The 13,292-nt window shown below is 57.0% G+C and overlaps 1 protein-coding gene across 1 annotated transcript in view; it reads left to right on the top strand.

The window, feature by feature from the left end:
- Positions 1-7,404: 7,404 nt before the first annotated feature.
- Positions 7,405-13,292, top strand: part of NIN (ninein) — a 78,479-nt gene continuing 72,591 nt past the window's right edge. Inside the window, exon 1 of the mRNA XM_009558777.2 lies at positions 7,405-10,169. The gene's annotated coding sequence lies outside the window, so the exon portion shown is untranslated. The remainder of the gene's footprint in view (positions 10,170-13,292) is intronic.

Genomic DNA, 13,292 nt, shown 5'->3' with positions numbered 1-13,292 from the left:
AAGTTGCACCGGGGGATGTTTAGATTGGATATCAGGAAAAACTCCTTTCCTGACAGAGTGCTGAAGCCCTGGCAGAGGCTGCCCAGGGCAGTGGGGGAGTGTCCATCCTTTGGAGGGGTTCAAAAAGTGTGTGGATTTGGTGTCTAGGGGCATGAATTAGTTGGCATGGTGATGTTGGGCTGGCAGTTGGACTGGATGAGCTTAGAGGCCTTTTCTAACCTTAACCTTAAGCGTGGAGCGCTGCGTGGGGTTGTGACCCAGGACCCAACACTTGGTTGGGTTGAATCTCCTATGGCAGATGCTTTGCCGGTGGGGTGTGTGCTCCAGGATGGAGCATCCATCCAAATACTTCTTGAAGTGAGAAGCTGGTGTTGCAAACACAAGGGTCTCCTGGCCTGGTGACACAAGCAGAGCCGCCTGCCGCAGCTGAGAGGTGTGCAGGATCAGGCCCAAGTAGGGATGATGGAAACGCAACTTGTACAGCAGGAGCTGGACGTGCGATGGCAGCAATGAGCCGCAGCCGAGGCACCGCGACACCACTGAGCTCATCATTGTTTTATGCAAAAAGAATCCAAGTTTGGGCTTATTTCATCCCAAACTTCTCCCCACACCGGGGAGTTTTGCAGCTGGATTTTCCTACGGAGCCTATTCCTAAATACCCCCAATTGTTTATTTTTTTTTTGCTGTTTGTTTCCTAGCTTTTTATTGCTAATTTATGGCTTTGCTTTCTCATGCCCAACAGCAGGAAGAAATCCTCAGAAAGCAGGAGCAGCTCCTGGTTCTCTCTCAGCTCCCCGTGCTGCAGCGGGACCTTTCCGCTCGCCAGCGGAACAAAGCACCCAATTGTGTAATGGGAATGGGAAGGGAAGCGTGACGGGGCAGTGAGAGCCGTGCTGGGAGGGTGTTTCGTCCAGGACTGAGTGCTCACGGCCTCACAGAAGGGTCACCCACTGCCTGCGCAGGCGCCCACCCACACTGACCCTCTTTTCAGGTGGCTTTATGCCAGCCCCCAGGCTTGGCCGTGGTGCTGGGTCCAGCCCAGCCATGGGAGGCAGCTTGGATTTTTCCACATACTCCCTTTTTTTTTTTTTTTCTTTTTGGTGTGTGTTGCACGTGATGGCACAGGCGAGCAGAGGTTTCCTTCCGCTGTGCTCACGGGGAAGGTGCTTGCTGCAAATGCCATCCTCAAGCGCAGCTGCGTGCTGGAAGGGGGCTCCAAAAATAGGCTGGCAGGGTCTGGATCTGGTGGGGCTCCATGGATCGTAGAAACACGTTTTCCTTCTGGGGAGGGGGGGAAGTCATAGAATCATGGAAAGGTTTGGGTTGGAAGGAATCTTGAAGTCCATCCAGTCCCACCCCCTGCCATGGGCAGGGACACCTCCCACTGGATCAGGGGCTCCAAGCCCCATCCAACCTGGCCTGGAACCCCTCCAGGGATGGGGCAGCCACCACTGCTCTGGGCAACCTGGGCCAGGGCCTCCCCACCCTCACAGCGAAACATTTCTCCCCAAGATCTCATCTCAGTCTCCCCTCTTTCAGCTGAAATCATCCCCCTCTGCCCATCCTATCCCTGAACTGCCTGATCCAGAGCCCTTCCCAAGCCTTCCTGGAGCCCCTTTCAGCACTGGAAGCTGCTCTAAGTTCTCTTTGGAGCCTTCTCTTCTCCAGGCTGAACAACGCCAACTCCCTCAGCCTGTCCTCAGAGCAGAAGTCCTCCAGCCCTCGGATCATCTTTGTGGCCTCCTCTGGACCTGTTCCAACAGCTCCATGTCCTTCCTGTGCTGAAGACTCCAGAACTGAAATAAAACCAGGATGCCTTTGCTTAACAGCTGGTCCCAAAAATGAGTCAGGAATTTGCCTTGTGGCGATAGAGCAGCCGGGGGGCTGCGTGTCGCGGTGGGCTGGCTGGGGACACGGGGACATTGAGCGTGACCGCATTGCCCACCCGGCTGCACACATGCAAACATGCGCTGAGTGGCTTTGTTGGGTGACAGCGGAGGTTTTGGGGGTTGTTGCTTGGATTAGCGAGGCACCAGCACTGTCACGGTGAGGAGGAGGAGGGCAAGGGGGATAAAGGTCCTGGCACTCGCCAAGCTTGCAACAAAACAAAGCACCAGATGGTTTCAACTCAGACATAATACGCAGTGAAAAAGTGTTTGAACTGGGGATGAAAAAAAAAGAAAATGCGGAAAGAGAGAGAGAAAAGAAAGAAAGAAAAACCCTCGGCAAGTGTCAGGGCAGAAGAAAGCATCGGAGAAAAATGGCAAATGTTAAAAACCCAAACAAAAAGCCCTCCCTCAGCACAAAGCCGCGGCTGCTAACATCTGTCCAGCAAAGCCCCTCGCCAAGGCCTTTAAAGTCACCTTTCTTTGCCTTCGTCATCTTGGGGACACGGCCCCAGGGCTTTGCTCGATGCTGGGGTCCCGCTCACCTCCGCCACATCCCACGTTCCTGGTGCTGGGCACCGGGCAGCGATAGCCGAGTGGGCACACCAGGGCAGCAGAGTTGCTCCAGCTGCTGCAGCAGGAGAACTATGTTATTATGCTTTTTTAGCTGGCATGAGGTGTCCAAAGTGTTCCCAGTCATGGCTGGTGGGACCACATGGACAACCAGCCCATATCCCTGCTGTGGGATCTCATGGGGCTTTAAGCTTGATGTCTTCTGGAAGCAAGGTTTCCACAACCTGCTGAATTTGCCTACGAGGCAAATGTTCCCCTTGCCCCTCCCTCATAAAGATCCCTCAATAAAGATTTTGAATCTGCAGATTGGTTACAGAGTCATAGAATCATGGAATGGTTTGGGTTGGAAGGGACCTCAAAGCCCATCCAGTCCCACCCCCTGCCATGGGCAGGGACACCTCCCACTGGATCAGGGGCTCCAAGCCCCATCCAACCTGGCCTGGAACCCCTCCAGGGATGGGGCAGCCAAGACTTCCTTGGGCAACCTGTCACCTTTAAAAATGGAAGAGGGCTTAAAAATTGCTACATTCCCTGATCCATTCGCAATGAAGCAGCGCAATAAACCCGTGCGGTTGTGCAAGAGCAGATTGCAGCGTGAGCTGAACCGCTTACTAGCCAGCAGAGAATCCACAACCCTCGGGGCCCATTGGCTCCTTGTTGCTCAGCCCACGCCTGCTGGTGCTGAGCTCCAGCCTCCAGCGAGGGCTGCTGAGGGTTAAGCGAGGTGCCCATGGATGGTGCCTCAGCGCCCCAGGAGCTGGGGTGATGCAACCCTGGGGTGTTGGGAAGCGGGGACCACGGTGGGACCACACTGGGCGTGGGACAGTGGCAGCTGGAGTGGTGCTACTGTGGTGGGAGGGGACAGCAGAGAACCAGGGTGGTGCCACCCTGGGTATGGGACAGTGGGCAGTTGGGGTGATGCCACCCTGGGGTGCGGGACAGCGAGGAGGCAGGGTGATGCAACTCCAAAGTGCAGGAAACTGGGGGGATGCCACTCTGGGTTGTGGGAGAGCAGGGGGATGCCACACTGCGGTGTGGGACAGCAGGGACCACAGCAGTGCCACCCTTGGGTGACAGATAGCAGGGAGCTGGAGTGATGCCACCTTGGGATGCAGGACAGCAAGGACCGCAATGGTGCCACCTTAAGATATGGAACAGTGGGGACCATGGTGGTGCTACCCTGGGATGCAGGATAGCGGGGACCACAGTGATGCCACTGGGGTGCAGGAGAGTGGGGAGCTGGGGTGATGCCACCTTGGGGTGTAGAACAGTGGGGAGCTGGGGTGATGCTATCCTGGGGTGCAGGACAGTGGGGAGCCGGGGTGATGCCACCTTGGGGTGTAGGACAGTGGGGAGCTGGGGTGATGCCACCCTGGGGTGCAGGATAGTGGGGAGCTGGGGTGATGCCATCCTGGGGTGCAGGACAGTGGGGAGCTGGAGTAATGCCACCCTGGGGTGCAGGATAGTGGGGAGCCGGTGTGATGCCACCCTGGGGTGCAGGACAGTGGGGGGCCGGGGTGATGCCACCCTGGGGTGTAGGACAGTGGGGGGCCGGGGTGATGCCACCTTGGGGTGCAGGACAGTGGGGAGCTGGGGTGATGCCATCCTGGGGTGTAGGACAGTGGGGAGCCGGGGTGTTGCCACCCTGGGATGCAGGACAGTGGGGAGCCGGGGTGATGCCATCCTGGGGTGTAGGACAGTGGGGAGCCGGGGTGTTGCCACCCTGGGATGCAGGACAGTGGGGAGCCGGGGTGATGCCACCCTGGGGTGCAGGACAGTGGGGAGCTGGGGTGATGCCATCCTGGGGTGTAGGACAGTGGGGAGCCGGGGTGTTGCCACCCTGGGGTGCAGGATAGTGGGGAGCCGGGGTGTTGCCACCCTGGGGTGTAGGACACTGGGGAGCTGGGGTGATGCCACCCTGGGGTGCAGGAGAGTGGGTACCACAGTGATGCCACCAGCCGTGGGGTACAGCGGGTTCGGCGGTGGTGGCTCTTGGGGGGCGCTGCTGCGGGGTGGGGGCGGTCCCGGGCGGTGCCAGCGGGGCTCAGCCACACAAAGGCTGCCGCTCGCCCCCGCCCCGGGGCCGCCCCCGAGCCGCAGCCCAATAAACGCGGCCGCATTTGAACGCAGCGCCTCCCCCGGTCCCGCTCGGCTCCGCTCCGCACCCACCGCGGGCACCGGCAGCCGCGCCGGGTGAGCGCCGGGATGGGGATGCGGGATGGGGATGCGGGATAAGGATGGGGGGGGGGGGGGGGGGGGGGCGTCACGGAGCCCCCGGGGGTGGGGAACCGGGGGGATGGGGGCTCCGGGAGCTGCCGGTCCCTCCCCCGCGGGCGGTGCCGGGAGCCGCCCGCCCATTGCCGGGGCGTCCGGCCGCGTGTGCGGGAACGGGGCGGGAGGGAGGGGTGGGAGGAGAGGGAGGGAAAGGTGGGGGGGAATGCTGGAACTGTGAGTTGGGGGGGGGGGGGGTCTGGAGATGGTGGGGGGGAAGCTGGAAGGGTTGGGAAGTTGCTGAAAGGGGGAGGATGCTGGAGTGTGGGGGGAGAAAGCTGGAATAGAGATAGGGAGTTGCTGGGAGCGGGGGGGATACTGGAAGGGGGGGTGATGCTGGAAGGGGTGGGGAGGGGGTGCTGGAAGGGGAAGACGCTGGGAGGGGACTCTGGAATAGAGATGGGGGATGCTGGAAGGGTTGGGGGATGCTGGAAGGGTTGGGGGATGCTGGAAGGGTTGGGGGATGCTGTAGTGGGGTGGAGAATGCTGGAAGAGTGGTGGGGGGTGCTGGAAGATAAATGGGGGATGCTGGAAGGGTTGGGAGAGAGATTGGGGGGTCGCTGGGAGAGAGATTTGGGGGATGCTGGGAGAGATGGGGTGCTAGAAGGGTTGGGGGAGTTGCTGGAAGGGGGATTGCTGGAGTAGGAGGAGAACGCTGGAATAGAGATGGGGGGACGCTGGAATAGAGATGGGGGGACGCTGGAATAGAAATGGGGGGACGCTGGAATAGAGATGGGGATTTGCTGGAAGGGTTGGGGGATGCTGTAATGGGGTGGAGAATGCTGGAAGAATGGTGGGGGATGCTGGAAGGGTTGGGAGAGAGATTGGGGCGGATGCTGGAAGAGATGGGGATGCTAGAAGGGTTGGAGGAGTTGCTGGAAGGGGGAATGCTGGAGTAGGAGGAGAACGCTGGAATAGAGGTGGGGGGGATGCTGGAATAGAGGTGAGGAGTTGCTGGAAGGGGTATGTGACGCTGGAGAGGGGAGAATGCTGAAAGAGATGGGATGATGCTGGAATTGTGTATGTGGTGATGCTGGAAGAGACTGGGGAGGGATGGTGGAAGGGTTGGGGCTTGCTGAAAAGGGGAGGATACTGGAGTGGGGAGTCTGGAACAGAGATGGGGGCGCTGGAATAGAGATGGGGAGTTGCTGAAAGCGGGGGGAGTGCTGGAAGGAGTGTGTGTTGCTGGAGGTGAGGGGAGAAGGCTGGAAGGGTGGGGGTGGGATGCTGGAAGGGTGGAGGTGTTGGGGGAATGCTGTATGAGAGTGGAGAATGCTGGAAGAGAGGTGGGGGGTGCTGGAAGAGATGGGGAGTTGCTGGAAGGGGTGTGATGCTGGAAGAGAGATTGGGGGATGCTGTAAGGGTTGGGGGGTTGCTGAAAGGGGGAGTATGCTGGAGGGTGGGGACACTATAGAGGTGGGGAGTTGCTGAAAGGGGGGGATGCTGGAGTAGGCGGAGAATGCTGAAATAGAGGGGGACGCTGGAAGGGGTGTGTGTGATGCTGGAGGTGCGGGGAGAAGGCTGGAAGAGATGGGGGATGCTGGAAGTGTGTGTGTGTGATCCTGGAACTGTGTATGTGGTAATGCTGGAAGGGGTGGTGAGGGAGATGCTGGAAGAGACTGGGGAGCGATGCTGGAAGGGTTGGGGGGTTGCTGAAAGGGGGAGCATGCTAGAGATGGGGAGGGGGATGCTGGAAAAGAAGTGGAGGACACTGGAAAAGAGATAGGGAGTTGCTGGAAGCAGTGGGGATGCTGGAAAGGATGTGTGTGATGCTGGAAGAGGTGAGGAGGGGTATGCTGGAAGGGTGAGGGAGAAGAGTTGAGCGATGGTGGAGTCAGGGGAGAAGCTGGAATAGAGATGGGGAGTTGCTGGAAGTGGAGGGGATGCTGGAAACAGTGTATGTGATGCTGGAAGAGATGGAGAGTTGCTGGAAGGGATGGATGTGGTGCTGGAGTTGGGGAGAACACTGGAATAGAGATGGGGATGCTTGAATAGAGGTGGGGGAGTGCTGAAAGGGGAAGGATGATGATGGAAAAGAGAGGGGTGATGCTGGAATGGGAAGGGGGGAAGATGCTGGAAGGGGGGGTGATGCTGGAATGAGAGGGAGATACTGGAAAGGGGGGGTACACTGAAAGAGGTGTGGGGTGAGATGCTGGAAGAGAGGTGAGGGGGACACCGGAAGGGGGTAGGACTGTGAGGGAGGTGGAGGGTGATGTTGGAAGAGAGGAGAGGAGATACTCTAGGAGAGAGCAAGGGGGGAAGCTGGAAGAGGACGGGGGATGCTGAAAAAGAGAGGGGGAGATGCTGGAGGGGAGGAGAGAGGTACTGGAAGAGAGAGGTGGCTGAGAATGCTGAAAGAGAGAGGGTGATGCAGGAATGGGGGGATACTAGTGGAGAGGGAGCAAGGGGAGATGCTGGAGAGGAGGTGGGTGATGCTGCAGGAGAGAAAGTGAGGGGAAATGCTTGAGGGGAGAGATGCTGGAGGATGGGGGGATGCTGGAGACGAGGTCTCGTAGTCAGTGGGGGTTTTGAGGCACTGGTGGGTGCCAAGAGGTGCCTGTATAGGGGAGGATATGCGGACCCCTCCATTGTCCTCTTGCAGTGGCCTTGGCACTGGTGGCAGCGGTCTGACAAGCTGGGCAAGGGCAGCCTGTCCTGCATCCTTTTCTTGGAGGGATGCTCCAGACATGGGGGTGGGAGCCGGTTCTGGACCAGCTGTCTGCAAGCTGAGTTGAGGAAGCAGCAGGGTGTGGTGGGAGGAATTAATAACAGCAAGGGTTCTGTCTTTGGTGGCTGTCACCAGGGCGGCAGACGGCATCTGCTGTCTGGTCACAAACCGAGGAGGGCCTGTCACCTCTGGCGCATCCCTGTAAAGATGGGGAGAGAGCCAGGGAACCCCAAATCCACCGCTTGCGAGCATCAGCCAGCGAAGCCGGGTGCACCGAGAGGCTTTGCCGTGCCAGTGGGTGTCAGTTTGGGTGGGTTGGTCCTACCCGTCTTTCTCCTTCGCTCACCCAAGCAGGGATGCCGGCGATGCACTCGCGTTATCGCCGTGATTCAGCACAGCCTGAGTTTATCGGAGCTGGCACAGGGCTGAGCTCGGTGGGAATTACCGAATCCCTTATTACCAAGGCATCGCTGGATAAATTACCGGCTCACTTTGTTTACTTCTCAACTAATCAGCTTTGTGCCCATACCTTGGGCTTTAGCGCACCCAGAGCTCCCCGAGTTAGCGCAGCGCAACTCCAGCCCTGTTCACAAAATCAAAACAGATGGGTGCTTTGTTTTTCCTTCTTGAGGGGAAGGCTACTGATTGAAAAGCCCTATTACAATGCAAATACCGGGGTGGCGTGAATATTCAAACCACTGCGCTGCTTTTGAAGCTCTTTACATAAATTTCTAGCGCTTTATATGTCATCGCTGCTTGGCTAATCCGGAGTGGAGCTTGGTTAACAGCATCTCTTTTTTTTTTCTCTGCCAACTTTGGAGGGGTTGGCTGTGTTTTGGGGAGCACAACACGAGGTGGCATTGAGGTGCAAAGCAGCCAGTGAAAATTATGACCGTGCTCAATGGGGAGGAGGAACCGCCAGCTGTAGGGTTGACTCTGGTGGTGACCCTTGAAGAGCCAGGCGTGCTGTCAAATGATTTACAGATATTTGGGTGCCTCATTGTCCTTTGGTGGTATTTTTTTCCCTTCTCTTCAGTTTCTTGGTGGGACCTTTTTTGGTGCTGCTGCTCCCCAGGAGGAGAGGAGGTGTTGCGGATTGGGTTGAGCTCGAATCACCCTACCTTGGGGGTTTGGGGTGTAGGCAGGGACTCACTGCAGCTTAGCCGCTGCTGCAACGGAGGAGATGGTTCGTTAGGGAAAGGAGATAATGAGTTAGAGGAGACAACCCCAGCTCCAGATTTCCAGCTAAGGGCTCAAGGGGCTGGTTTTGGTGGCTGCTGGGCATCTCGTCATAAACCCTGCATTAAAAACCAGGGTCCTGGTGGGTTTTGCCAGCTGTTTGCATTGTCCCAGTTGTCCCAAGCACAGAGGGAAGGGCAAGTGGCTTTCAACCTATCCATGTGTGGCTTCGCTCTTCAATGTGGGGCGGATGCTACAGGACGGTTATGTCTTGGGTGCATGTGTTTTGGAGGTGGCCAAGTGATGATGCTCCATTGGGTGCTTAGATGCTGCTAATTGTCAGGCCCTCGTTTCAGTGGAGGCAATCGAGGGTAGTGCCGAAAGCAGCATTTTCCTTGCCGTCCCTTGATGGAGGTGACGTGCTTGAGGTCACCACTGCCTTCTGCAGAGGGCTAGTTGGGGTGGAGGGAGTGGAGCCCAGGAGAGGAGTGGTTGACGATGCAGCCCATGGAGGCGTCTGGGCAGAGCATCCCTTAAATCTCCCTATAATTCTCCTCTGTGCAGCACCAAACGTGCCGTTCGCCTTAACGCTATTTTGTCCAATACAAGGCGCTGTGCTAAATGTAATGTTTTTACTTGATGGGGCTATTGATTGACCAGGTAATCTGCGTCTTTGTTAGCTGGAAGCGAAAGCTTGGAGGTTAATATTGATTCCAGGCACTTTAATATGGGAAGCGGTAATTACAGTTTAAGCCTATATTGTCCGAGTTAAATTTGGCTGAGAATTTACTCCTATCAAACCTCCACATTGTGCGCTGTGAAGGTTATCTGGGTCTCAGGATGGGGGTGGATCTAAAGGAAGGAAAGAAATACAGTGAAAACTTCCTCTTGTCATCATCCCTGAGCGCTTTGCTTCCCGGGACTTGTCATAGGGCGAAGAGAAATAAAGACTAATGTGGTTATGACTCCAAGCAGTTCTCTTGAACCTGCTGCTTTTTGCTCATGCTGGTCATTTAGGGGGACTTAACACTGCACAGAAGGCCAGCTATAAATCTGAACAAAGTGATGCTCTTGTAGGGAGCGGCCCCTTTTCCCCTCGTAAGGGAGTGGGAGCCCCAGCTCAGCTGCCGCTCGCCCGCTCCCATTATCCTGCTGGCTCCAGGCTGCCCTCCTGCATCTCAGCTGCCGGTCCATCTGGAGCAGAGATGAAAGGCTGGGGTTTAACTCAGGCTTTGTGTGCCTCTTGTATTGCCCCTCTCCTCTTTTAGCCCTTTCTCTGCTTCCAGCCCCATCCCCGCAGCTCCGGCACGCGGGTGCCGAGGGGTGGCTTTGCACGCCGGGGCTCTGATGCCGCTGACCTCATTATTCTGACTGCTGGGTGATGCCAGGCAGCCTCGTGAGCTCATCAGGTAGGAGGGTTAGGTTATTTTTCCACTCAAAGCACTGCTGAATAATTCAGCCGGGAGTAGGCATCTTGGGTCACCTTGCAGAGCCGGCTGCGTGTCAGAGCCAGCTTCCTAAGATGGAGGTTGTGCAGGATGCGTGCAGGATCTCCTCGCTGCCAGCAGCTCGCTGTTATTGACTGACTGCAGGTAAGGCAAAGAGCGTTGTCCTCCTTTATTTATTCCCGATGCTTTTTATGCTGGAAAGCATGAAATCCTCTCCCCGGGGTTGCGCAGGGGTGGTTGGATCGTGCCGAGATGGGGCAGAGTCCAGTGAGCTCCAACCCTGGGGACACTAGGGCCACCACCGTGCCCTCGGGAACACCCACCTGGGCTGTAGGGCAGGTCTGGCCCCAGGCAGGGACCGTGCATCCAGTGCACTTCTCCTTTGGGGATCACATTTTCCTGGTTGGCTTTACAGGCTCCCCAGCGCCTCCTCCCTCAGCCCATCTGGGCTCATCTGGGGTTAAGTTTTGGGGCTACCTGCTGGTATGGCATGGAGATGGGGGTAACCCCAATACTCCAGCAGCACAGGTGCTCAGGCATATGTTGGGAGGTGGCATTTAGCTCTCTGCACTGTCTAACTGGGGGAACTGGTTCTGGTGGTGTGGAAGTAGGGTTGGGCGCTGGAGAGGTCTCTGCAGCGCAGGAGGTGGTTGACCCTGAAGGTGAGAGGCTTGAAAACGCCTGGGAAGCTCTGTGGGTCAGAATCACCTTTGTTGCAGGCTTGGTTGTGAGTTTTGGAGCTGCTGGTGTGGATGATCGGGGTACGCAGGGCTCTCCCGGTGCCGTTTCCCGGCAGCAGCCGTTATCGAGCCCCGTGTGTGGGTGCAGGTGGGAAATGGAGTTACTGGTGTAAGACTGGAAAGTAGTTTGCTGTGTGCCTTCTGCTTTCAGGCACTGAGTTTTCAGGTGCCGAATCCTCCTCTGCACCCTGGGTTGGATGCAAACCCATCTGTGCTCTCACTCTTTTGCACAGTGTTTGGGTGCTTTGCTAAAGCAGCTCAGGAGGTGGGAGAAAAAAAACAAGGGACGCTGAGGGGGTGAGGTCAGGTGAAGCGATGTGGGGATGGAAAAGGATTGTCTGCTCACCGGAGAGGTCTGGTGGTGCTGCCAGATCAGCAGGGAAGGAAGGACGGCTGTGCTGGGCTATTCCTGTCCTGCGGACCTTGTCTGCTGGTTGGCACCAGCTCTGCATCCTTCAGCAGGTGCCCAATGCTGCTCTGTGTTGGCATCTGCACCGGTGGAATAGAGGACACGGCTGCTGCAGTGTCTGCCCTGGAGAATTCCGTTATCCGGCCACATTGGTGGGACAGGCTTTTCCAATCGCCCCTGTGCTATGGGGTGCTTGTGCAAGTTGATGCAGTGGCTCACGATGCTCTTGAAGATCAGTGGGTTCCTCAAGGCTGTGGTGGTGGACAGGGAGGTGAAATTGGGCTGCACCGTGCAGTAGGGGCAGCTCTGCTTGTTCTGGGATGTCCATGAGCACCCTTGGTGACACAGGCGGCGACAGGAACCCTGTGATGCTGAGAGGGAAGAGGGGAGGTGGATAGTGAAGGGGTTTGGATACGACTCCTGGATTGCCCAGCCTGTTCTAGTGGGACATGTCCCTGCTTGTCGCAGGGGTGGTGGAACTGGATGATCTTTAAGGCTACTTCCAACCCAGACTATTCCATGATTCTATGACTCCCACTTTGGGGAAAGTGGGCTGAGATCCTGCAGCAGCAGCAGCAAAACAAACTCCACACAGATCTGACTGGTCCTTGGGCGATGGTCTGTGGCTGGCTGAGCATCCTGGGGTTGCGTTTGGGGCACCAGGTCCTGCAGTGCCCATTGCCGCTCAGTGTACTCTGGTGATGATGATGTCAACCACTACCTGAGGTGGTGACGTCTTCTTGTGGTGGCCATGGTTATGCTGCTGCTGCTGCTCCCTGAGCTGGCAGGGAGCCCGCAGACAGGCTGGGTAAGTAGATGCCAGCCAAATCCTTCATTTCAGACAGGAAATTTCCCTCTCCAAAAAGTTCCTGGAGCTGCTATGAGGTTAGTGATGGGATGGGAGAGGTGAGGAATTGTTGACTTGGAAGCCCTTGGGCAAGCGGTGAGGAAACCGCCTGGGCTTTGTTTGCTGGTGGAGGGGACCAGCAGCGTTTCAGCTGTCACCATAGAATCATGGAATGGTTTGGGTTGGAAGAGACCTTAAATATCATCCGGTTCCAACCCCCTGCCATGGGCAGGGATGCTTCCCACTGGATCAGGCTGCTCAAAGCCCCTTCCAACCTGGTCTATATCCATGCCCGCATCAGCTCTGCTCAGAGCTTGGTTTGCTGCCACTCCAGCGATGTCCCCTGACAAACACTTCTGCCTTCAGGTGGGGTTTGACCTCAAGTACCTAAAGGAGAGCAGCACAGTGAGTGCCACGGGGTGGGCAGGAATGCACTGGGGACTCATCCTTCCCAGGTGCCGGGCACCGTGTGGCTTTGTGCTGCACTCACAGAGGAGAGCAGAGATGCTGTACGCTGGCATCAACAGATCTGTCAGCTCTTTGCACCCAGGCCAGCGTAAAAAAGAACATATTTGGTGCAGAGATGTGTTTTGTGTTCATGGAGGGGGTGCACGCGGTGGCTGACTGGCCTGAGGTGTTCAGGTGGGGGAAGAGGCAGCACTTGGGATCTCTTGGGATCTCGGAGCCCCAAGCTTTGCTTCCTTCCACCGGTGAGATGTTGCTGCTGGGGTGGTTGTTTGTCTTCTCGCTAAGGAACCTGCAACACCTGGAAGCCAGCAGAGCTCAAGGGAACAATTTTCCCCTGCAGCACCTCAGCTGCTCCGGCTGAGCTAAATGAGCCACGTGTGGAGCCAGCAGGTAGGGACATCAGAAAAGAATTCTTCACAGAAAGAGTCATCGGGCACTGGAACAGCTGCCCAGGGAGGTGGTCGAGTCGCCTTCCCTGGAGGTGTTTAAGGAAAGGGTGGATGAAATGCTTAAGACATGGTTTAGGGAGTGTTAGGAATGGTTGGACTCGATGATCCAGTGGGTCCTTTCCACCCTGGTGATTCTGTAATTCTGACATGTAACCGGGCTGTCCCAGCCACCCAGGCTGCCCCCACCCCTAGAGTTTGGCTCTGTGGGCTTTTTTTTCCCGCCTTGGTCTTTCTGATGTACGACTTCTGGCTTCCCGCAGTGGTGCGTGAGAGGCTGGAGAGGTGGTGGAGCACCCGCTTCACTTAATGCAAACGAAACCAGCAGCAAAAAGCTTCATGGGCTGCCCCCGTACC

This window comes from Cuculus canorus, chromosome 5 (genome assembly GCF_017976375.1).
Source record: "Cuculus canorus isolate bCucCan1 chromosome 5, bCucCan1.pri, whole genome shotgun sequence".
Taxonomy (NCBI): domain Eukaryota; kingdom Metazoa; phylum Chordata; class Aves; order Cuculiformes; family Cuculidae; genus Cuculus; species Cuculus canorus.
The sequence above is the reverse complement of the archived record's forward strand: the minus strand, read 5'-3'. Positions and strand labels throughout refer to the sequence as shown.